The sequence below is a fragment of the Rhinopithecus roxellana genome, chromosome 16 (assembly GCF_007565055.1).
Source record: "Rhinopithecus roxellana isolate Shanxi Qingling chromosome 16, ASM756505v1, whole genome shotgun sequence".
NCBI classification, from domain to species: Eukaryota; Metazoa; Chordata; class Mammalia; order Primates; family Cercopithecidae; genus Rhinopithecus; species Rhinopithecus roxellana.
In genome coordinates, this window is record NC_044564.1 from 80,115,920 (window position 1) to 80,142,985 (window position 27,066).

At 36.3% G+C, this 27,066-nt stretch overlaps 1 protein-coding gene across 1 annotated transcript in view; it reads right to left on the reverse strand.

The window, feature by feature from the left end:
- LINGO2 (leucine rich repeat and Ig domain containing 2) overlaps positions 1-27,066 on the reverse strand; it is a 458,258-nt gene that overhangs the window by 322,868 nt on the left and 108,324 nt on the right. Inside the window, exon 3 of the mRNA XM_010384447.2 lies at positions 13,395-13,553. The gene's annotated coding sequence lies outside the window, so the exon portion shown is untranslated. The remainder of the gene's footprint in view (positions 1-13,394; positions 13,554-27,066) is intronic.

The window sequence follows — 27,066 nt, forward strand, 5'->3', positions numbered from 1 at the left end:
TTCAGGAATAGGGTAGGAGACTTTCTAGGAGGTATGGGTTTGAGAAATTCTACAAGTTGGAATTCTTGGCTAGGAAATTATTTGATGCCTCTTTCGGTGCTTCAAATTTGCTAGTAACCAGCTCTAAAAATTTATATGCAAAGATTTTACTTTTAGTTCTTATATATCCATAACAATATATATCATTTCCAGTATTTGTACTGGAACTCCCAGTAACTGACAGAATGTACTACTCACTTGTACCTTAATTATTACACAGGAATTTTTTTAAGCATCGTAATCCTATATTTTATACTTTCCTCCTTCAGTTGCACAAGTAGAAAAAAATATGTAGCAGGGAAGAAGGTTTAAATCCAAGACCTTAGGTACTTACTTAAGTCATAAAATAGTGGGAACAAACTTATTTACGTATATTTAACATAATGAGAGGTCAGTTTTTAATTTTCTTTAGGAATTAGATTATTTTAATTTTCTTTAGGAATTAGATTATAGGCCTAGACACAGATGGTATATATGTGACACTGATTATGTTTAATCCAAGTAGGGTATAGTGGAGACATATTGGTCTTTACAGCCTAGTTAAATTCCAGTAACATAGAATCATGGAAAGGCATTTAAACTCTTAAAACTTTTTAATAATAGTTTTCCATCTACTTTGAATTGCTCATATAAATACTATTATTTTTATGAAGTCACATTTTTGAGTCACATTTGAATACCATCTACAATATTTCCAGTGCTGAAGACAGAATTTTTGTTTTCAATCCTGATCATTTACATCATATTTGCCAGCCCAAAACAGTTTTCTAGGTTTTCTAGAACTCATTATTTTCTCCCATAATGGCATTTCAGCTAAATAAAGGCAAAAAGAGAAGTAGGGTTTGATTTCCAGTTACCAAATTGACAAAGAATTATGTGATTTACTCTTCATATAATTGAAAAGAAAATGCATATGTTCATGTATACATGCCAGCTCTGTGGGAATCATATGTTCTGGGAACACAGAGATGAATAAGACCTGGTCCGCCTTAGGGGACTCACATTCTAATGAGATGAACAGATGTATAAGTATGTGCAAGGGGCCAGGAAGGACAAATATAAGCCAGATGTACAGGGCAAGAGAGGACAAACATTGTGGGATAACAATGAGACAAAAGCCAAGGCATAGGCATAGCAGGCGTGAGTCTTGAGAGAAAGAAATTTGATGATGAAGAATTTCCCATGATACATTAAGATATAAGTGCTTCATCCCTAAGAGTTTAGTGATGATATATTGAGATTTGCTTTCTGTGTGGGTTTCAAATGGGTGGAAGACAAAATTGAAGTCATGGAGACTTATGAAATGAGTACTGCAGGAAAACATTTTTTAAAAGAAACAGACGATTGTAGGAATGTAGGTAAGAAAGTATTGGACCCAAACTATAGGTGTGGCTTTGGTGCAGGAGAGGAGAAAATAGATTGAAAGGGATACTTCAAAAACAGAAAGGATGTAGTGATGTTAAGGTATGACACGAGAAACAGAGAGACAGAGACGGTTCCCAGGTGGAGAGACTTTGCATGACGGTAGGGCGAGTTTGTGAGGATACATGATATTTCACTTTTCTCCAAGTTAATTGTGAGGTATTTGTGAGATATCATTATAAAGACCAACAATGAAACTCAGTACATTTTCAGTTCCAAATAAATGATGTAGTATATGAGTCCTACTACTACTGGATAATCTAGCTCCATGTGGACTGCTCAGGTGTTCGTGTCTGAGCTTCAGGTATAGCTGCAGCAACAGCGGCAAAGATGGGCTTGAGGGCTTCTTCCATTCTATTATGAAGTCTATCTGAGGATATAATTTCCCATAGTAACAACTGCAATATAGTCACCCTTAATGAGTTGCTACGCTGTCTGTGGTATAAGAGCTAAAAGTCCGTGTCTTTGGCTCACCTGGTAACATCAAGCAGACTGAAATTATAACTTGAAGGTGTTTTTTCCAGAAGAGCTCCATGGCTCCTGTATGTGCATATACTCCTTATCAATAAACAGATGAATTGCTGAAACCCACAGCTTCTCACCCAACTCTGCTACTGCCCTCCCAAATTTGGCTTTTAAACTTCTTTTCTGGATGGCTTCTAATTCCTTACTACTTTCCCACTTCATTCAAACCTTTATCTCAAATCTTATGTCTTGCTCAATCCCTATTGACATATTTACTGAACAAATGATTAAAATGAATAAATAATTAACAAAAGCTACATTTATCTGGCTTAGGTTTCCTTAAATGCAGTGTTCCATTTATTTTCCTCATAACCAAATATTTCAGTGGCTTTTCATTGGATAGATTCAGAATTCAGATTCAGCAATTTCACCCTGAAATTTAAAGGCATTCCACAATCTTCTTCCCAGTTACCTTCTGAAACATCTCTTTCTGTACTTGTTCTTGCAAATGCTTCCATACAATCAAAGGATGTATTTGTTTTTCCCTGAACAAGCCACATGTTTTTCTCCAGAACCTCTGCTCTCATCATACTGTTTGGCTGAAATGTCCCACCACATCTTCCCTACTCTTTTGTGTTCTCACCCTTTTTATGAGGCCAGACTCTGACTCCACCTTCCTCATAGTTTCCTAATATGATTTTAGATGGCATGTTGTAGACGAATGCTGTCAGTTATTTCTTAAGTATTATTTTATCATGTTAAATACAGTTTTAATTCTAACTTTTCTTTTCAAAATTAATGACAGTCTTTTTAATAAAATACATGTAATAAAAAGGTTAAAGGCATAATTATAGATACTGCTAGATTAATGTCAGGGATTCCCACAGACTCTTTCTACGACTGTACTTCAAAGAGGTATTTCCAAATTAGAGAATTATGTCAACAGAGAAGGATGATTTGTTTGCTACTGTAAAGATAGATGTTAACATTTCATTTAGTTGCTTTTAATGTATTTTATGATCCAAAAGACTATAATTTGATAGGAAAACCTTTCTGGTATTCTACAGTTGTAAAGAAAATGCTATTTACCTCAAGACACCAATATAATATGAACTATATTAGATTATTAAGGAGAGCGTTACCGCAAAGTCAAAACCATGACCATAACTCATAGAACTGCCACTATTGTAAGATGGAAATTGTTGATAGAAATGGACTAGACCAAGATATCTTCAAAGAGCCTGAAGAAGCAAAATGTTTATAAAAGCGAATAATAGTAACTGCTACCACAACAAAACACTTATTGAGTGTTTATGAGGTGTCAGGCATTGTGCTAAGCACTGGCCTTGGATTATCTCACTTACTTCTGGAGATCAAGGTGAAAATATTATGACATTTGGCTTTAAACAAATGAACTTCTAGGTAGACCTGCTGTATATATAGACTTCACATCATTATCATCGTTGTCATCATCATCATCATCACAGTAACTTATATATAATATATCAGATACTTGGCTGAGTATTTTATATCAGTGATCTCATTTAATCCTTACAGTTGTCCCATTGGGTAACTACTAATATCTGACTGGAAATCAAAACTCTGAGAGGATACATTGCCCAATATCTTTTTTTTTTTTTTTTTTTTGAGATGGAGTCTCGCTCTGTCACCCAGGCTGGAGTGCAGTGGCAGGATCTCAGCTTGCTGCAAGTTCCGCCTCCCAGGTTCAAGCAATTATCCTGCCTCAGCCTCCTGAGTAGCTGGGACTACAGGCGCCTGCCACTGTGCCTGGCTAATTTTTTGTATTTTTAGTAGAGACAGAGTTTCACTGTGTTAGCCAGGATGGTCTTGATCTCTTGACCTCGTGATCCACCCGGTTCAGGCTCCCAAAGTGCTGGGATTACAGGCATGAGCCACCGAGCCCTGCTGCCCAAGATCATTAATTAGTGTCAGAGCTATGATTCAAACCCAGGCCTTACTTAAAGTCAATAATACCTATAAACTTCATAGTTTATAGGTCAATCACAACTTATTGTAGATTGCCTCCTCAAAGAAGAAAAGGGCAGCTTGCTGGGATGGTAGCATTCTAATAAATTCTACTCACTATTACATACCCAACAGCCAGAAAATGGCAAACCCTACTTCTTTCTCCCAAATATATGAGACCTTCATATCATGTAAATTTTATTAAGTAAAAATTCAAAGTTTGTGAAAGCTTGTGGAAGAGACCATACTTTATCCAAAAAGGCAACACGATACCTAATAAATACTTTTTCTTGTCCCTTTATTTGAGATTAAATCCTCTATACTATTATGTATTACAAGGGTACAATTATATGTCACTTTGTGATTTTTGTGATTTTAAAATATCAATTACTAAATAATGGCACTTTAGTTAACCATGAGAGGATAAAGTAGCATTATCTGACAATGGACAGAATGAACCAATTACCAACTGATCCCACCAACAAGAGAGAGATATGCTTCCTCCTGTTAAAAATATAGAAGTGTGACCAGTCAGAATGGCTACTATTAAAAAGTCAAAAAATAACAGATGCTGGCAAGGTTGTGGAGAAAAAGGAATGCTTATACACTATTGGTGGAAGTTTAAATTAGTTCAGCCATTGTGGAAGACAGTATGGAAATTCCTCAAAGACTTAAAGACAGAAATACCACTCAACCCAGCAATCTCATTATTGGGTATATACCCAAAGGAATATAAATCATTCTATTATAAAGACACATGCAGACATATATTCCTTGCAGCACTATTCCCAATAGCAAAGACATGGAATCACCCTAAATGTCCATCAATGATAGACTGAGTAAAGACAATGTAGTACATATATACCATGGAATACTATGCAGCCATAAAAAAGAATAAGATCATGTTGTTTGCAGGGACATGGATGAAGCTGGAGTCCATTATCCTTAGCAAAGTAACACAGGAACAGAAAACCAAACACCTCATGTTCTCACTTATAAGTGGGAGCTAAATAATGAGAACAAATGGTCACATAGAGGGGAACAACACACAATGGGGCCTTTCAGAAGGTGGAGGGTGGGAGGAGAGAGAGGATCAGGAAAAACAACTAATTGGTACTAGGCTTGACACCTGGGCGATGAAATAATCTGTACAACAGCCCCCCACCCATGTCACAAGTTTACCTATGTAACAAACCTGCACTTGTACCCCTGAGCTTAAAAGTTAAAAAATATATACAAGTGTGATGTTAGCACATGTTCTGATATTCATTCAGTCAGTTACCAGCCATGAGTGTGTATGGGGCTCTGGGGTTAAGTCTTACGGAAGAAAGACAAAGGCCCTGACCTCGAGCATCTTACATTTTAGTGAAAAATATCACATGTCCCCAAGTCTGCACATTTAGAAACAAGTTCTTAGATTATTTTCAGATCATAAGAGAACTTATCTGAAAATACATGACTCGATCATAAAAAACATGCTGACTCTGATGTACTACTAAGGAGATGTACAACAATGGTGTTTTCAATAAAACAACTGAAGTGAAAATGATGCTCTGAGTTAGGAGATTCCTCTAGCAGAGGTGTTAATGTGCTCCAGCTTATTAGAGGATTGTATCAAAGAAAGCTGAACTGACGTTCACTGTTTTGTGTGCTTTGTGTCTTCTTTATGCTCCTTCCCCCAGTTATTTTCTGTATCTTTAAAGTGTCCCCTATTATTTTGACCACACATGCACTGTAATGGAAAGGACATGATACATTCAGCAGAATTACTTAATTAGGTTTTTGTAAGCAGTATGTGCCAAGTAGGCTAGGTTTGCTTTCTAGCCATAAAAAATATGCCTGCGATGCATGCCGTGTTCCCGAGGAGGAAACACAGTGATTGATGTGATGATAAAATGATGAAGGGAAGGATAAAGCCAGAGAGAGAAAAGTCTCAAAAGGGAAATAAAGTAGGGCAGCAGCTGCCCCCATCTTAATTGAAGCATAAATTTCAGAAGCAGGATCTGAGGGTTAATTTCAAGCATACACTGACAGTTTGTGTGTGTGTGTGCGTGTGTACACTTGTGTGCATATGTGCACTGCTGTGATAAAAAACACACAAGCTCTTTTCATCCTTTGTATGAAGGGTTTTTAAGTCAGTTTTATAAAGGAAAAAGTTGCAAATGTATAAACGTATTGATTTTCACTGGAAGATGTTTATTTAGTCAGCATTTAACAGAGAATAACAGAATCCATGAAGGACAAGTGTTCCAGGCACTAGAGATACAATAGGCTAGAAACCACACATTTCTGCACTCATGGAGCTGAACGCTCTTAGTTTATCATTTCTTTCTGTACGTATCTTCCCTACTTCTACCGCACCCTTTGCCATAATCTTTTAAAATATATATATATATAAATGGCTTCATTTTCACATTTAACACCACCATAGCTGTGCATGCAAAAACACTACAGTCTAGCCACTACTTACACATCCAGCCTCTTCTTGCATCTCTCCCGATATCCCAGTTTCAAGCTTTCCATTCCTCAAACATAACATTTATTTTTACATAATGGTGACTTTGTCAGACTGTACTCTGAGCCTCAAATACCTTTATACCAGTTTTCTATCAATTGCAATTCCCTCCATTTGATTGCAGTGCAGCTGAAATGCCTCTTAAGCTTCATGCTTTTTAATATTTCTAACAGTTTTAACAGTCCTTCATCTTAATTTCTGGATAATTTTGTGTGGAATGTGTCCTTAAAGCTCTCAGTTCATTTGAGCTGAAACGAGTTGTTCATATATCTGTTCATATGGCTTGTTATTTGTTGTTGTTTTTTCTTTGGTAAGTGTGAACTACTTGAGGACAGGGCAGTGAGGGTTGCTAATTTGTTTCTGGCCACATGCTGTTTTACATGTGTTAGGCTTTTAAAAAGTGTTTACAGGGCAAATAAATATGCAGCCAGAAAGTATTTAAGAGTCACATGAGAGTTTTCATGAGGGAATCAGCTGCCTCATTAAATTTTCAATATTTTATTTCAGAAGATCTAACAATGTGAAGAGCTGCACAGGTGAGAATGCCCACTGCTGTCTGCAGATAGCAAGGGATATATTGCATACACAGGTGCTATTTAAGTGTTTTTCATGAATTACCTTGGGGAAGGCAAAGCCCATTAATGGGGCATACTATTATCAGGAATGTTTTCAGAGATCTCATCTTTTCTATCCTGTCTTTATAGCTTAATGTTGCTTCTATGTATGAGCCTGTAGTAATGTAATGCTAAGCTTGGCAAATCTTTACTTTAAAAAATTCTTCAAGAATGAAAAATTGCTTCTAAGCTTAGAAACAGTACAAAGTTTTATAGCTTTGTTGTAAACTTCTGAGAAACAGAATTAAGACACCTTGACACTCTTTCTACCTTACAGAGAAGCCAATATACATCACCATAAAATAATGTAACTGCCATTCATACAACAGAGAACAAAATAAATTTAAAACTAATGTAAACTGTAAAACTATAATATATAAATTTTCTGTTCATTTTAAAACACTTAACTTTTAACTGTGAAAACATATTAATTCACTGTCAAATCTTTTATATTCCAGATGACACTTCTAATTCATATATTTGTATACAGAAAAGTGGAATGGACTCTCTCTGTACATGCTGATTAGCAGGATTCACTTCGAAGGGCTATCTGAAGTTTTGTGTTATAATACTTGGATCAAAACTATTTGTCCATTTTCCCCATACTTATGACTTATACAGTTCAGAAAGATAAAGTATTCCAAAGAAAGAAAGTTCATATCTCACAAACAGAGGAGCTCTTCCTTTGTGACAAGATAATTATTAATTGCATTATCTTATGATTATTTACCTTCAAAACAGGCTTAATTAATTTTATCTCCCTTTTAAAAAGTTTTTCTTTCTATACTTAATTTGAGCTCATATGTTATCAAAATCTAGGGCAATATTCAGGGTTTTGTCCTCTAGTGGACTAAGTATTCCAACATTTGAATGGTTTCATTAGCTACTCTTGCACTGAAGCTTCTTCTCTCTCCAGTCTCTCCATTTTTGGAAGTAGTACCCCGCTCTCCTGGGCACACAGGCTGGGAACCAGGAAGCAGGGCAAAGAGGTATTCCCTCCACATTGTAATTCAAGAATACCAGAAAATTGTCTACTCTTTTCCTCATGCCCTTCATACAAATTCCTCCTGGTTCACTGAAGCATGAAATTCCATCATTTACTGCGGGCTCACAGCCAGGAGAAGGGATGCCAGGAAGCCATGTACATGTCTTCCTTTCTAGTGTTGACCTGGTGCCAGGCACTCTGTTATTGACTCTCCATCATTCTTCTGCATTACACCTTTTTCTTAGTGAGGGAACCAAAGCTCAGAGAAGTTAAGTAATTTTTTTAGGGTCACAAGGCAGATTGATAGAAGATATGATAACTGAACACAAGTTGGCTTGACTCCCAAATATGTGATTTAGCTACTATTCTAGGCTAATATTTATGTGGGCCTAGCACTGTATTAAGTATTTGTCTTACTAGATACTAGATACTTGTTTTCAGGGCAAATCAGTGGAGCACCTGATAAAAGTGCCCTACCCATATCAATTTACACCTCACCGCTGCAGTGCACTGGGCAAGACTTTGGACTGTCTGAGGTCATTCTCTGGCTCCTGCTCTCTCCAGCAACACTAATATGGCAGACTAAACGTGTTACAGAAACACTGGGGTACTCAGTCTAGCTCCTGCTGCTCATCGCACAGAAAGCCAATCACTGATACAACAGTATTGCCAAGGAAGATTAGACTTTACTCAGGTGCTGTACCTGAGGAGATGGGAGCTCAGTCTGAAATCCATCTCCCTGATTGACTAAAAATAGAGGTTTATAAAGCAGGGAAAGAATGTAACAATGTGTGAGAAAACAGTAACTGAGGAGGGGCAAGGAAGCAATCATGAGGAGTGAGGGGCCTGGCATCTCATTGTCTGGATGTGGGTATTTGGTGAGTGTCAGTTCTTTGATACTTTATTATTTTTTCAGAGGCCTGAAGGTCATTTCCTGAGGAAGGAACTCAGAGAAGACAAATGTAAGTTTCAAGCTTTAAGATCAGAAGGGTCAATTTCTATGTTTATCTTAAAAACTATCCATGGGAATACTGGGTCGGTTTCAAAAGCATGGGAGAATTAACTCTCTCACCCCAACCCCAGCAGCCCTCAACCAATGACTGATGAGAATGGTGTATACAAGCTGCAGCTCCCTTGCCTCTTGTGAGGAAAAACCCTGCACTGACTCTCAGAATTATCCACTGGGATTAGGCTCCAGTTGTCCACTTAATGACACTTTTGATAATATATCCTTTATCAGCTGCCCTTCTTACCCTGTCTCAGTTCCCAGTTTACCTATAGATATTTCCTGACATCTTTTCCAAAATAATCTAATCTATTCGCACTTGAATCTTGGTGTTGCGGTTCCCAAAGTCTGCTTCTTCGGAACCCAAACTAAGGCTATCAGCTTCATCTAAAATACAGATTTTCAGGAAGAGAAGGATTGGTGGACTTTGAGATCATCAGGCACTGAAGTGAACAGAAAAAGAGCTGGGCCACTCTCATTTGTTCCCAAATCATTACTACATCCACGTGTTCCTTAGTCCATCACTCACAGCTAGGGAGATGGCGTCACATGTTTGTCCGTGAACAGATACTATGCCAGTTCTAGGGAACAGGGATAATGCAATGAACAAAATGGATAAAATGCTCTGCCCTTATAGAAGTTATAGTCTAATAGCTGCCAAGAGATTTTTTTTAAAGAACCAACTGGATCTTCTAGAATGGAATAATACATATCTGAAATTATTTTACAAATTTTATAGGCTTAACTGCAGGAGAAAGGATGAATGAATTTGAAGACAGATGAAAAGAAATCATTCGAGCTGAAGCAAATAGAGTAAAAATATATTTTTTAATGAACAGAGGCTCAGTAATTATGGGATAATATCTGACATGTAATTAGAATATTAGAAGAAGAGAGGGAGAATGTGGTAGAATATTTACTTGAGGAAAATGATGGCAGAATTTCCAAATTTGAGAAAAAATAGACTTGTAGACCCAACAAACTTGGCAAATTCCAAACAGGATAAATTTAAAGAAAATTACCGTTAGGCAAGTCATCAGCAGACTGCTAAAAACCAGAGATAAAGCAGCCAAAGAAAAAAGACACATTGCCTATAGGAGAACAATGACCAGAAATAACCAAGCCAGAAGACAATGGAAAACCATCTTTAAAGTGCTTATAGGGGGAAGAAAAACCTGTCAACCTAGAATTTCATAACTAGTAAAAGTATCCTGAGTTATCCTGAATGAAGCCAAGCGAGTTATCTGCATCATTTGATCTGTGGAGGAACTTGTTTGGATAAGTTAGGCTACAACATGTGTCAGAGGGACTGCAGAGTGTGATTGGGAGCCAGGCTGCCTGAGTCCAATTTCTGATTCCAGCTGTCACTAGCCAAGTGAACTTGGGCAAGTTCCTCAGTTTCTCTCTGCCTCACTTTCTCATCTCTAATATGAGGATAACAATAAGGTTCAACTCACATGGGTATTTCATGGATTAAGTGAATTATTTTATTTCCAACAGTCTGAGGATTTTCCCCGTATCTTTCTGTTGTTAATTTCTAGTGTAATGCCATTATGGTCCAAGAACGTATTTTGTTCAAGTTGTTAATTTCTAGTGTAATGCCATTATGGTCCAAGAACTTCAATTCTTTTATCTTTATTTTTTAATTTTATTTTGAGATGAAGCCTTGCTCTGTCACCCAGGCTGAAGTGCAATGGCGTGATCTCCGCTCACTGCAACCTCCACCTCCAGGGTTCAAGCGATTCTCCTGCCTCAGCCTCCTAAGTAGCTGGGATCACACGTGCCTGCCACCATGCACAGCTAATTTTTGTATTTTTTAGTAGAGACAGGGTTTCACCATATTGGTCAGGCTTGTCTTGAACTCCTGATGTCAGGTGATCCACCTGCCTTGGCCTCCCAAAATGCTAGGATTACAGGCGTAAGCCACCACGCCTGGCCTGATTTTTTTTTTTTTTTTTTTTTTTTTTTTTTTTTTTTGAGACGGAATCTTGCTCTGTCTCCCAGGCTGGAGTGCGGTGGCGTGATCTTGGCTCATTGCAAGCTCTGCATCCCGGGTTCATGCCATTCTCTTGCCTCAGCCTCCTAATTTTTTTTTTGCATTTTTAGTAGAGATGGGGTTTCACCATGTTAGCCAAGACGGTCTCAATCCCCTGACCTCATGATCCACCTGCCTCAGCCTCCCAAAGTGCTGGGATTACAGGCTGGAGCCACCACATCCGGCTGGCCCTGATTTTTAAAAATTATTTTTATTTATTCTTTTTTTTTATAGACAGGGTCTCACCTTGTCACCCAGGCTGGAATGCAGTGGTGCTATCACAGGTCACTGTAACCTCAAACTCCTGGGCTCAAGCAATCCTCCCACCTCAGCCTCCTAAGTAGCTGGAACTACAAGCACACACCAACATTCCCAACTAATTTTTAAAAATTTTATAGAGATGAGGTCTCACTTTGTTGTCCAGGTTGATCTCAAACTCCTTGTCTCAAGTGATCCTCTCACCTTGACCTCCCAAAGCACTAAGATTACAGGTGTAAGCCACTGTACCCAGCCAAAAATCCTTTTATTTTATTTTTTCTTATTTTTCTTTATTCCCTTTGATATACACAATCAACACACAAATTCTTTTAAATTGTAAATGTCTGTTTAATGACTCAGGATATAGTTTATCTTGGTAAATATTTCCTATGCAGTTGAAAACAATGTATATTTTGTTGTTGGGTGTAGAGTTCTATAAATGTCAACTAGATCCAGTTGATTGATGGTATTGTTCAGTTCTTCTAAATCCTTACTGATTTTCTGTCTGCTGGTTGTAGTACTAAGAGAGGAATGTTAACATCTCCAAAAAAAAATTTTTTTTAAGTTTTCCTTTCTAACTCTGAGGTTTTGACATATAACCCAATTTTATGGTAAATACTGAAATAAAAATAACTAGGATTAACTCTAAGACTTAAAGGTATAAGACTATGGAAGTCTATCCCAAAGTATTTTCGCTACAATTATGTGTTAGATACCAATGCTATGAAACGTAGAACGGGGTTGCACTTTCTTCTACTAATGTATGCTGTGTTTTGATGTCCCCCTCATTTACAGACTGTCAGAAGTCTTCTAAATGTGAGTAATCCACTTTGCCACTAAACAGGACAAAAAAATTATTCACCAGCTCAGTTCATCAAACAAACATTACTGCCACGAGATTGGTAATCTACACTATTTCAAAACATTTTTAAATTTGTAGCTATTTGGGTTTTATACTCTTATGATATCATCTTATATGCAAATAAGTCATTAGGGAATTGAAAATTAATGTTTATTAAACTTTAAAAGATTGTTTTCAAATACTTCAGAAGTCTTCATTTATATCCAGATAATTATGTCAGGCTATAATTTACTGACTGAGTGAGTTCCATTTACTTTATTTTCAGAAAGTATGAAAGCTATATTTGTAAAAAGCTTAAGGTGTTCAAGCATTAGTGACATAGAATAATCTCTATCCATTGCTTTCTAAATAAAGGAATTTTACATTCTTTTTTCTGTTTCTATACTTGAACTTAAAGAAAATCTTGCCTTGCAATGCATAAAATTCAAAGAAACTGTTAAAGTCTCAAAGGTCTTAGAGTCAGAAGACAAGAATACCTTGTAGTGTCTTCAGGTAATTATTGATAACAAATTTAATTGATGTTTTAGGGGAGGAAGCGAGTTAAAGAGAGAGATAAGAAGCTCTGACCAAAATATAGTTAATAGTTGAGAAGAGTTTCCAGCATGTAATAGAAAAAGTAGATAAAAGAGTACTTGAATAAGAATGCAATATTTTATATCCTCAGAGCCAAAATAATACAGTATGTCATTGTATCACCATCTTAAATAATAGGTGAATAGATTAGAATGATAAATACTTTCAAAGAAATAAAAGGCAGAACAATGGTATAATCTGCTGAATTGGAGTAACTTTGAAGCGTATTTATAAGATCATATGCCATGAACTGATATTCACTTCTATGTTGTATAAAATATAAATACTTAATGGCAACACTTTCTCTACTACACCTTCAAAAGTACAACTTTTTATGCCATTAGAGTTCAGAACAGTAGCTTAAAGAGGAAATCTTTATAGTACTGGCCTCTACAGTATTAATATGCCTGTATTATGTGTATCTTAAAATAGCTCCCTTCTCCTCTTACGAGTAAAGGGACTCAATTATTACTATATGCATTCTCCTAAATCCAAGGGAGCCCCATTCTTTAACAACCTGGTCCGTGGACTTAGAAAACAAATAGAAAAGCTATACATTATTCATATATCTTGGCAGCACACTAAAGCCCTTAGAGCAAGTGATAAATGATCAGATGTCTCCCTCAAACCTTACCTGGTTTACTCTTTTGAAAAATCCAACCCTTGCCGTCTCCCACACAAAGCTCTTGGCCACTGGGTGAAATCCAAGCTGGGTAGTTGATCATGATAATTCCAGCATGTCATGGGCAGCAGCATCTCTCAGAGTCCCACAAGCCAACTGCTTGAAACGAACCTGCAACAAACAAGATATTTCTCCGTTTTAATTGAAAAATAGTGAACCGTGTCCTAGGTCCAGGAGGCATCACAACTTAATAAGGGTATCATAAAGGAGTGTGTGAGGGACTATAAATGCCTCTCAAGATGCTGATAAACATTAAAACTGGAAGACTGAAGTTTATGTACTACAAAAGGTGTTTTTGCCAAATGCATGTTCCTCTGCATGTTGTTATTGATCTACTCAAGCCATCGGTTATTAATGAACATTATTGATATTAAAACTTATACATGCTATAGTATGTACCACCTCTTCTTCAGGTAGGTAACCAGTTGGGGTACTCAGAGTATTTTTCTACTTTACCCATAATATTCTCAGGGTAACTAGGCAATGGGATGCAACAGGGCAAAACCCATGAGCAGTTAGAGCAAAATCCACAAGATTGTGGATCAGGACAATTTCCTTTGTGATTTCTGATGCTCCAGTCAATGTCAACATTTCTTGTATAAATGTTGGGTCACCTCTCTAGGATAATGTGTGAGAAACAACTTTGAGGGACATATGTAAGGTGTTGCAAATTGAGCAGCTACCATTATTGATATCAACATACAGACTGTATGACAGTAAGACAGTACTGTAAGACAGTAACCAATGTAAATGCATCGTAGCCAGAGTCTGTACACAAAGGAATGACCAGACTCAAGAAAGTAATTAGACAGCTAATTTGGAGGCAATGTACCACATATTTAATGATTCAGTTGTTTATGTCCATGAGTAAATATGGCATTTAAACTTAATTAGCATGTTTGACTTTCATTCATACAGAGAAAACCTATGTATAATCAGTAACCTTTATTGGACTGTTACCTGACACATAAGCAACACTTCAATACACGATTAGGATGATACTAATGAACAAAATTGCTCATTGGTCTTCCCAGGGTAGCTCTTAAAAACTATTAGATTTTTTATAACTATAACAACCATATTTAGTAATACATATAGAGAAGCAAATTTATTACTGTTATTTTCTAAGTAGTGCACAGAAAGGGCTTAGAGGTTATTCTAAGTGTGTAGGGGGACTTGTGAATAGCTACGTTCTGAAGGTTCATGGACACAGGTGCAGAAACTGATTTTAACAAGCAACAAAATAATAAATCCTCATGCACCTGTGATTAGAGCTTCGTGGATTCCCAGAAGTCAGTGTGCAGACTTTGTTAAAAGGCACAACAGTATGATATCCTATTATGCCATTTCAGCCAGAATGCTAAGATGACAAATGGTTCAAGTTGAACACATGCCTTGCACTAGAATGCAGAACTTCAAAATAATTCCTTAAACAAAGAGGTGTATATGTGACACTAAATGACCATACTGCAATTCAAAGCAGGAGCGTTATGTTGATGCTATTTGATACCCATAAATACTCACACCCCCTCAACACACAAAAGTCTAAAAGTTTGTATTTGTTGATCCAAGTTGTGGTACTTATTAACCTACAACCTTAGTCAACTTCTAGATGCAAACTGTTTTTATTCATGCCAACATTTTTTTTCTACTTCCTATCTTCTCTGAAGATCTTCTGGAAATTATATCACTTATCTTATAAAACAAACCTGTTTTCATGAATGGTAAAGCCTTTTTGGTCTTTTGGCAGCCATGAAGGATATTAAAAGAAGCTGTATACTAGTGGACCAGATGACAGGGAAGAGTTTATAAACATAATTTCTAAGCTTCCAAACTGGCTTTTAAGTGAGAAATTTTTGAAAGCTACTTGCTTTGGAAGCACCCATCTGTGACTTAGTGCCACTTCTCATACTTTGGTTCTGCCACTTATTATAAAAAAGTGAAAATAAGTCAGTATAACTACTTGCTTTATAAAATGGCTTTATTTTATTACACAGAAATGATGCTATTGCTCCCTCCTCAGAAGGGGTAAGTTTTGTGTATTTTCTTTTCAGCAGTGATGATTTTCCACTGATCTTTGTTCATTTATTTATTCATCAGCCCTCTTATTCATTCCACAAATTTTATTTGAGTACCTCTGTGGTGCCAGGCATGGGATTTGGTGCTACAGGTACAAAACAAAAAGACATACATTCTCTTCATGAAAAGATTATCACTGATTCTATTCTGATTTAACATTTTCTTGTAACTAAGAAAGGCAGCAACATTACATCCAATCAAGATAATTAGCCTTACCTTATGAACAATCTGCTATGTGACCAGAGCCGGGAAATTCATGAGGTTTGTCAGTGAGTAAAGCACTACAGGCCAAGGGAAAATCTACAATATAGAAGGATCAATTCACATAGCTAATGCCTGTGAGGTTGTTATTCAATGTGATAGCTTTGTGTCACTCTCATATCTTCTTCCACAATCTCATGTAGCTGAGTTAAAATGAATCAGATAATCCAACCAATTAGGTTTTGATAGTACAATAACATCTATGGCATCAAACACAAGAGTCACTGCCTTGCAACTGTTGTGTAAGGAATCGCAATACAATCCTGTGTGCTCTGCATCACATCCAAGTTAACAGACTTTTGTGTGTGGGAGGTAGGGGGAGATGCTATCGTACAAGTTGCTTTACACAATTTTTGTGTGATTATTCCATTTGTTTTCTGTAAAAGAAGATACAAAATTAAATGCATGTATTCTCCTTGAAGAGAAGTCTATGAGGGGTCATAAGAAGTACCAATTCCATGACTTTGGTTTGAAACTGTATCCGGTCACCAACTTTCATTATGAAAAAATACACTTCAAATAATTTTTCACTTATCTCTCTCCAAATATGTAATTAATGAGAATACAATTAAAACAAAAGGTAGGAATAATTATTATTTAAAATGCTCTTAGATAGTAAGTGATATTTTAAAATAAAATCAATATGATTTCCAAAAGATTTAATTATTTTATGTTTTGAAACTGCTATTACGGGGATGTGTAGTATGAAAACAAGCTATTTCCTTCAATGCTTTCATTATTTTTGAGAAACTTATTCTTTTAAAAATGAATTCTGGGCTGAGTGCAGTGGCTTACACCTGTAATCCCAGCACTTAGGGAGCCTAAGCCGGGCAGATCACGAGGTCAAGAGATTGAAACTACCCTGCCCAACATGGTGAAACCCCATCTCTACTAAAAAAAAAAAAAAAAAAAAAAAAAAATGCAAAATTAGCTGGGAGTGGTGGTTCATGCCTGTAATCCCAGCTACTCAGGAGGCTGAGGCAGAAGAATCGCTTGAACATGGGAGGCTGAGGTTGCGGTGAGCCAAGATCACATCATTGCATTGCAGCCTGGGCAACAAGAGCAAAACTCTGTCTCAAAAAAAAAAAAAATAAAAAATTCAGAATGAATATATTTTCCTGTATGTAAATTACAACTCAATAATGTTGATTTAAATGTTCTAAAATGAATTTTTGACAATATGCAAAGAGGTTCCAGATAGGGGCATGGTATACAGAAGTGATTGATAAATCACTGTTGTACATTAATTTAAAGCAAAACAAGACCAAAATAAAATTTGGAAAACAAAAGAGAAAAAATTCTAACATGTACAAACCCTGTTTTCCTATTTGTTGGTCTGGCCCTAAGTGCTCTGTGATTGAATTTTGCTATTCTTTGTCTTTCCTTATACACACCACTACTACTACCCTTTTAGTTTACCTTATTGCTTTGAAGAAAGCTTTCCAAAGGATCCCCTTAGCACTTAGGCACTCATTTTATAGGCTATTGATTATTTGCACTTGTTGACAAGTTGTTTTTTATATGTTATCTCAGCTTCATCTTCCCCATGGAGATATGTTGCATAGCCCTCTAGGTGGCCAACAGAACTAGAAGAGTACTCAGCATTCAATGAGTTCAGTGCATTTGTTAAATGATTGCTTGCTCTTGGTATATTTTGCAAGCTTTGTGTCTAAGTGACTCATTTTCCCACACTAACACAGAAAATATAATAATCAAGAATGTACAAACAGGTAGATTATCTATTATCAAAATTATGAGGCTGTCTACCTTAGAAATGTCAAATTTAGCCTTTTCTGTCAGTAATTTTAGGGAAAGGGTAGGTTTGGCCATTTTTTATTCACAAAATTATTGCTTCTAAATTCTTTTTTTTAAATTCATTTAGTCTGATGAAAAGGTCAAAAAGTATTTCTCAGCAGGCAGAGGTCATTAACAACCACCACTAATACTTGTAAATGTTGTTGCTATCTATTTTATATGTAGTTTCTTTTTAATTGTCTCCCAAACTATGGGAAGTCTGTACTATAATAATGCCCACTTTATGGTGATTAAAATAAGAAATATTAAATTAAATAATAAATAAAATAAGAAATTAAAATAAGAAATTAAAATAAGAAAGTTTAAGTTACTCACCCAAGGATATAGAGCCTTTGAAAAATAGAGCTGTGATTTCAGTGCAGTTAATTGATAGTGCTGTACTATATTAACTCAATTAATAATAAGTTCCTAGAGATTGAATTTGAAAGATTCACTCAATTTATAGATGAAAAGCTTAGTCCCAGGGAAGTAAAGTGACATATTAGAGGCTACTCAGATCTCAGTAGGGTCTGGATAAGCATTTAAACCCATGATGCTCCTGTCTTTCCAATATACCCCTTTCTTACCCAGCTTACTCAGCATGGTTTCCAAACAACTTTATAGATTTCTAATTCACTTGATTTTTTTTAAAAATGGTGTTTCTGGTAGGTTTTATTTCATAAAGAAGATACCAAAGCCAACAAACAAAATAACAGGATTTTGAGATACACAGTTTTAAGTGAATTTAATTTTGAAAGCAAGAGATGCCCTTTCTCTCTCTCATTTTTCTAATTAAGAAAAAAAAAACAGTCATAGACACAAAGAGAAGACTGTTGATAGACTATGACAAAACCCCTGATTAAAGTATGAATAGCACATCAGTGTTTTGCTGATGACCATTTTGTATGTGTAGCTACATTATTAGTATTCACAATCTGGAAATAATCTTGCAAAATACTCATTTGATATCATTTTCATTTCAGAACCCAGCAGGAAGCCCTTCAAGTGACATAAAGCAAGATCTAAGGTAATGTTATCAATCACTGAGAACGCAGTGCCTGATGCTCAAACACAATTCTCAATGTTTTGGTCTTCGCTCAAAGATGCCTAATTCTGAATTTATTATGATCTGGAAACTTTACCAATTAAAATAGGCCACATTCTTGTTTTCATTTTCTTAAAACGAGGCATCAATTTGTCACATTCCCACATTTTCCACAGTTGAAACTTGCCTCTGTCCTTTTTCCTTCCTTTCCTTAGTGTTTGTATCCCATGCCCCCTCCTTTCTTCTTTCTTCCTTTTCTTTCTTCCTCCATTGTCTTTTTTCTTCCTCCCTTCCATCCTTCTTTCCCTTCCTTTTCACCTTCTTCATTCCAATAATATTTAAATATGTGTTAAGTTCTATGCAATATGCTAGTCTCAGAGGACAAGGCAAGACACTTAGTTCCTGCTCAAGTATTGTTCGTAGTCTAGTAGTGTGAACAGAGAAGTAAACCAACAAATTCTGGAAGAAGAGTAGAGGTCCAACCTGCATTGAACATGTCAGAACATGTCAGCTTTGAGTAGAAAATAATTCATAAATTGATCTTTATTGGTTTGGCTTGGCCTGGTCAACTTAGAACTCACAAACAAAATATAATTATCATCAGGCAGTTTCCAAATACTTCACATACTCTGAGTTTTCTATGATTTAGAGAGAAATCTTTTAAATTCTCAAAGCTCACAAACTGGAATGCCTCAGAGTCAAGTGTATCTCTTAAATGTAAATATAGTGTGGCTGACTTTGACAAGGAGCCAGAGATCCACCAGTGATGAGCTGGGGAAAGTAAGCTTAGCCTAAGGATATTACAAACAACATTTGAAACACCATTTTGCCAGAAAGAACACATTTTTGGACTGGTTTTGGTCCTTGGCCACCAGTTTGAGATCCTCCTTTATAACTATTGAGGAGTCACCACCCACTGCTCTCTAGATATAGTATAGGTCCTGCCTTTGGCACAATCCATGACAGGTTAAAAAAAAAAACAAACAAAACAAACAAACAAACAAACAAATAACCCAGAAACTTCTCCCTGGAAATCCTTTCTAGTAGGGAAAAAACAAAAACCACTTCTGAATTAGCTCATCAAAATTATGAGTGTTGTTGATAATGTGGGTTCTTGGATAATGCCCCAGAATTAATGAATCACCATGTCTGGAGTGAGACTGGAGATTCTGAAGATGACACTTCCCTAGATTACACTTAAGACACACTCATGTTTAAGAACTACTCTTCTACAACAAAGCCATTTTTTAATTTTTTCAGTATTCTTCTACATCTTTTAATGAAAAATATTTATTTCTCTTTGAGTTTCAGATAGCCTATTTTGGGGGAAAAATGATTCTTCCGTGAATTGCATAAAGTGAGAAATGGCCTTTCAATTCTACACAAGAAGATCATCCCTAAGACACATAATCATCAGATTTCCCAAGGTCTAAATGAAAGAAAGAATGTTAAAGACAGCTAGAAAGAAAGGGCAGGTCACCTACAAAGGAGACCCAATCAGGCTAACTGTGGACCTCTCAGCTGAAACCCTATAAGCGAGAAGAGATGGGGGGCCTATATTCAACATTCTTAAAGAAAAAATCTTCAACAAAGAATTCTATGTCCAGTCAAACTAAGCTTCCTCAGTGAAGGATAAATAAAATTCTTTTCAGATAAGCAAATATAGAGGGAGTTCCTTACCACCAAACCTGCCTTATAAGAGATCTTGAAAGGAGCACTAAATGTAGAAAGGAAAGACTTCTACCAGCTAAGACAAAAACACACTTAAACACACAGACCAGTGTCCCTATAAAGTAGCCATACAAACAATGGAATCAAATTTTTTTGGTGTAAGGCAGACTGTGCCTAAAATGGGAAACAAGAAACGATGGAGGGTAAGTGGTCTCATCAGGACTTATGTTTCATAAAGAAGAAACTATCATCTCTCTATATAACCACACTCAAGAATGGTGCCACCACATGAGTTTGACAGCAATACCATTTCCTGATGGGATGCAGTTAGCATATTTGAGACATACAACCCCTTTTAGGCTGGGATCAGTGGCTCACACCTTTAATCCCAGCATTTTGGGAGGCCAAGGCAGGTGGATTACTTGAGCTTAGGAGTTCGAGATCAGCCTGGGCAACATGGCGAAACCCCATCTCTATAAAAAATTAGCCAGGCCTGGTGGCACATGCCTGTTGTCCCAGCTACTCAGGAGGCTGAGGTGGGAGGATCACCTGAACCCAGGAAGCTGAGGCTGTAGTGAACCCTGATCACACCACTGTACTTCAACCTGGGCAACTGAGTGAGAACTTGTCTCAAAAAAAAAAAAAAAAAAAAAAAATTATAACCCCTTTCAGCAGGGTCATGGTAGTAGGGATGAATCAAAAGTAACACCGTTTTCTAAAGAAGAAAGATGAGAAAATAGTATTTGGTAAGTAAACATTGAGAATTAGTGTGTCACATTATACACTTTACATACATGTTCTCGTTTGATCTTCATAAAAACCTGGGGACAGGCACTACTTCCATTTTGCAATCAAAAGGCATGGGGTCAGAAAAGATAAGTAACTTGCTTGAGGTCTAAAAGATACAAGGGAGAATTAAGATTTAAACTTGTGACTTGTTAATTGTATAGGTCCTACGCTTTCCAATACAATAAATGCTCTGTATGTCATTTGTCTTATCAATTTGCTTTAGATTTCCCACATCAAGAATAAAGCCAGGTCAACCCATTTCTTTCTCTATTTCTAATACTTTCTTCCCCTAAACACTATATTCCACTTTATCCCAATATCAGGTATATAGAGACAAAATACAAGAGAGACAATGTCATGGACAGCTTGTGTGTGTATGTGTGTGAATTTTTTTTTTTTTTGTTTTTATTTTGGCTTTCCATAAACCAACATGCTCCTCTTCCTATTAATTCTCTGATTTTTATTAGGAAGTTGTTGCTGAGGATAGTCTTGGAGGGAAAGAAAGGCCTTCTTTCTACTGCAGCCTGGGAATGAGAGTGGGTTGGAGGTGACCTAACTCAACTAACATGACCTAAATATGAAAGCATGAGGAAGTGACACAAAGATTTTTTAAACTGTAGTTATATATAAAATTGACCCTTGAACATGTGGATTAGGAGCACCAACATCCTCGTGCAGTTGAAAATTTGTGTACAATATTTGACTCCCCCAAAACTTAACTACTAGCAGCCTACTCTTGACCAGAAGCCTTATTGGTAACATAATGTGCTCTATTTATTAAATACTGTAATCTTACAATAAATTAAGCTAAAGAAAAGAAAATGTTATTAAGCAAACCATGAGGAAGAAAAATATATTTACTCTTTATTAAGTGGAAGTGGGTTATCATAAAGGTCTTCATCTTCATTGTCTTCATGTTGAGTAGGCTAAGGAGGAGGAAGGGAAAGGGTTGGTCTTGCTCTCTCAGGGGTGGCAGAGGAGGAAGAGGTAGAGGAGATGGGAGAGGAGGCAGGAGAACCAACACACTAGACATAACTTTTACTGACAAAAATCCACATGTAAGTGGACCCAAGCAGTTCAAACCTGTGTTGTTCAATGGTCACCTGTGTATGTGTGTGTATGTACATATATATTTACATTATACACACATTTTTAAGGATAGACACATAACAACGACAGCTAAAGCACTAGGTTTTCCTGCAATATGATCTAGGTGCACAAGCTTCTTTATTCCTGTCCATATGCCTGTTTTGTGAGATGTGAATCTCCTTCTGATGAATTCTTTTCCTGCTTATGACAGCCAGAGTCATTTTCCAATATTTATAACAAAAAATCCTTACTGATACAGAAATTTGTTCTTCGAAAATTTTAAATAATTTAAAAATTTAAAATGTATATATATAATACATAATTTTGTTTTTTTTTTTTGAGTCTCGCTCTGTCACCTAGGCTGGAGTGCTGTGGCCGGATCTCAGCTCACTGCAAGCTCCCTCTCCCGGGTTCACGCCATTCTCCTGCCTCAGCCTCCCGGGTAGCTGGGACTACAGGCGCCGCCATCTTGCCCGGCTAGTTTTTTGTAGTTTTTAGTAGAGACGGGGTTTCACCGTGTTAGCCAGGATGGTCTCAATCTCCTGACCTCGTGATCCGCCCGTCTCGGCCTCCCAAAGTGCTGGGATTACAGGCTTGAGCCACCGCGCCCGGCCTTATAATACATAATTTTAAAAATATACTTCACCTGGCATATAAATAGCTACATATGTATAATTTACATAATTAATTATATTATATACATATATACTGATTTATAAATATATACATGATATGTGTATATATGTAATTAATTATTGAACAATTTACATAGAGTGAAACATAAGATTTTATGTATACACTCGGATCAGTTTTAAGAAATCACTGTATCCCTGAATCCAACACTTCAATCAGGATATAGAATATTTCTGCACCCCAGAAAGCTTCCTCATATCTCTTCCTGTCAATACACACATTTCACAGGCTATTAGTATTCTGGCTTTAAAATATTTGTTTCACCTGTTCTTGAACTTTATATAAATGGAATTATATAGTACACACATTTGTATAAGTCTTTTTTTGGATATATGTTTTCGTTTCTCTTGGATAAATACCTAAAACTAAACTTGCCGGGTCTTAGTTTAGATCTATGTTTAACTATATTAGAAATTTTATCCAAACAATTCACATTAATAGAAACCCTACTGGCACCCAGCTCAGGGACTAACTGAAAGTAGTACGGAGTATGTCAAAGAGAATAACAAAAAATAAAGCATGAAAAACAAAATTTGAATAAATAAATTGTAGCTGAGATTATAATGCCTCTAGTAAAGTTAGCAATAAGATGTAAAGTCTTTATCAGTTATTTTAGAAAATACCTTAATTCTATTACTTATCAATGTTCTAGGAGGAACTTGGCAAATGACTTGCAGATATAATGGAATAGCTAGAGCAACTTTACAATAAAGACACATTAAATTGAAAGAGATTTGCTTCGTACAAAAGCAGTTGATGTAACCATATTAACCGTACTAATAAACTAAAAAATAAAAACCATATGATCATCTCAATTGACATACAAAAAGCATTTGACAAAATTCAATATCAATTGCTCATAAAAACTTTAAACAAACTAGGACTAGAAAGAAATTTCTTCAGCTTGATCAAGGATATCTGCAAAAACCTGGAGCTAAGATTATACTTAATGATGAAAGTCTGAATGCTTTCTTATTAAGATCAGGAAAAGGCAAGGATGTCAGCTCCCATCACTTCTGTTCAACATTGTCCTGGAGGTTCTATCCAGTTCAGTATGGCAAGAAATAAAAGGCATCCAAAGTAGAAATAAAAATGTTAAAACTGTCTTTATTTGCAGATGATTGTCTAAGTAACAATCTATTGGAATCCACACAAAAAGTACTAGAACTGATTAATATGTGGATTTAGTAAAGCTACAGAATATAAAAATTACATACAAAAACCAATTGTATTTTTATAGTCTAGCAACAAAACATTAGACATTGAAATTTACACAAGAACATCCCCAATAATATAAAATTAAATGAAATACATGGGGATGAATCTTTCACAACATATATACAAGATCTGTACACTGAAAGCTATAACACATTGCTGAGAGAAATTAAAGACCAAACAAATGTACAGATACACCACATTCATGGGTTAGAAAATCCATTATTGTTAATGTCAATTTATCCGAAACTGACTAATCACAATCCCAACAGAATTTTTTAAAGAAATTACATACTGATTCTAATTTTTCTTTTTCTTGAGATGGAGTTTCACTCTGTCTCCCAGGCTGGAATGTGGTGTTGTGATCCTAGCTCACTGCAAACTCCACCTCCCAGGTTCAAGTGATTCTCCTGCCTCAGCCTCTCTAGTAGCTGTAACTACAGGCATGTGCCACCATGCCCAACTAATTTTTCTGTTTTTAGTAGAGAGGGGGTTTCAACGTGTTGGCCAGGCTGGTCTTGAACTCCTGACCTCCAGTGATCCACCTATAGCCTCTCAAAGTGCTGGGATTACAGGCATGAGTCACTGTACCTGACCTGATTCTAAAATTTATTTGCAAATGCAAAGAACCTAGAATAGCACCCCCCCACACACCCCCGCTAGACTTTGGAAGTTAAGAAAAAAATTCAGAGAATTAATAATACCTTATTTCAAGACTTTTTAGAAAATGACATTTACCAAGTTTTCAAGTATGGTTTTGTGTCAAAGCAGACAACTAGATGAATGGAACAAAACAGAGACCAGAAATAAACCCACATATAGTTGGACAACTGATTTTCAACAAACATACAAATATAATTCAGTGGAGAAAGGAAAGTCACTTCAACCAGTGGAGCTGGAACAATTGGTAACATAAAAAAATAAAAAGAAGCAAAATAATTTTAATTCCTACCTCACACTATGTGATACAGAAAAATTAACTCAAAGACCATAGACTGCCTTAGTCCATTCAGGCTACTATAACAAAATACCTTAGACTGAGTAATTTATAAACAACAGAAATTCCCATTTATAATGCTAGATGTTGGGAAGTCCTAGATCAAGGAGTGAGCAGATTTACAGATGGGGCCTTCTTGCTGCAACCTCACATGATGAAAGGGGTAAACAAGCTCTCTTAAGCCTCTTTTATAAAGCACTAATCCCACTCACGAGGGTAGAGCCTTTATGACTTAATTACCTTCCAGAGGCCACATCTTGTAATACTATCACATTGCAAATTTTCGACATATGAATTTTGGGAAAGCAGGTACATTCAAACCATATCATAGACCTCAAACTAGAACATCTTTTGAAGAAAACAAAGGAGAAAAGCTTTATGTCTTTGGGTTAGGTGAAGATTTATTAGGTACTACATCAAAAATTCCATTAAAGGCCGGGCGCGGTGGCTCAAGCCTGTAATCCCAGCACTTTGGGAGGCCGAGACGGGCGGATCACGAGGTCAGGAGATCGAGACCATCCTGGCTAACACGGTGAAACCCCGTCTCTACTAAAAATACAAAAAACTGGCCAGGCGAGGTGGCGGGCGCCTGTAGTCCCAGCTACTCGGGAGGCTGAGGCAGGAGAATGGCGTGAACCCGGGAGGCGGAGCTTGCAGTGAGCCGAGATTGCGCCACTGCACTCCAGCCTGGGCGACAGAGCGAGACTCCGCCTCAAAAAAAAAAAAAAAAAAAAAAAAAAAAAAAAAATTCCATTAAAAATTGATAAATTAGATTTAATTAAAATTTAAAACGTTTTGCATTGTGAAAACCAAATTTAAGAGAATTAAAAGAAAAGCCACAAACAAGGGGAAAATATATGCAAATTACATAAAAACTCATGTATAAAAGAGTTGAATTCACACTTCACCAAAGAAGCTACATGGATGGCACATCAGCACATGAAATGATGCTCATTGTGATTAGTTCTTAGGGAAAAGCAAATAAAAACCACCACGAGATACCACCACACAGCTATTAGATTGGATAAGATTAAAAAGGTTCACCTTACCAAATGATGGCAAGGGTGTGGAGGAAGCTAAACTTTTATACAGTGCTGGTAAGAGTGTAATATGATACAATCATTTTGGAGAGTAGTTTCATGTTTCTTAAAATGTTAAACATACACAACTATATAATCCATCCACTCAAATTCTAGGTATTTACTCACAAGAAATGGATATATGTACATACAAACATTTGTACACAGTTGTTCCTAGAAACATTTTTGACATTTTCCAAAAGCTGAAAACTACTCAAACATCCACCAACATGTGAGTGGGTAAATAAATAGTGTTATATCCATGGAACAGAATTATACTGTGCAATTAAAAGGAATGGACTAATGGCACATGCAACACATCAATGAATCACAAAATAATTAGGCTGCATGAAAGAAGCCAGATTCTCCTGCAGCCCTCCAAAAGGAATGTATACTCTTTAATTCCATTTATATAAAATGCTAGAAAATAAAAATTCAAATTAATTATGATTACAGAAAGCAGTTCAGTGTTTGCCTGAGGGCGCAAAGAGGAAGCAGGAAGGAGAAACTTAAAAGACACAAGAAAACTTGTGAGGGTAATGGATATGTTCATTATTTTGACTACAATGATGGTTTCATGGGTATATTCATATGTCAAGACATAAAAGTGTACACTTTATGTGTACTTTATAATTATAGGTAAATAAAGCTGATTTAAACAAATGGGATATAAGTATAAAGTTTAATTTGAAAATTTCTTTACAGTTAAATATCTTCTATCTGTAGTAATTTACAAAGAAACATTGCCCCAAATCTGATCAGAGCAAAACCTTTCTGAGAAGAGAAACTCATATTCTTTTAAGAAGAAATTTTAATGCTGATAAAATGATAAGCAATTTTAAATAAAGTTCAACAATACTAAGCCTTCTTCTGAAATTAGCTAACCATTTATTGGTCATTAGTCAAGTATCT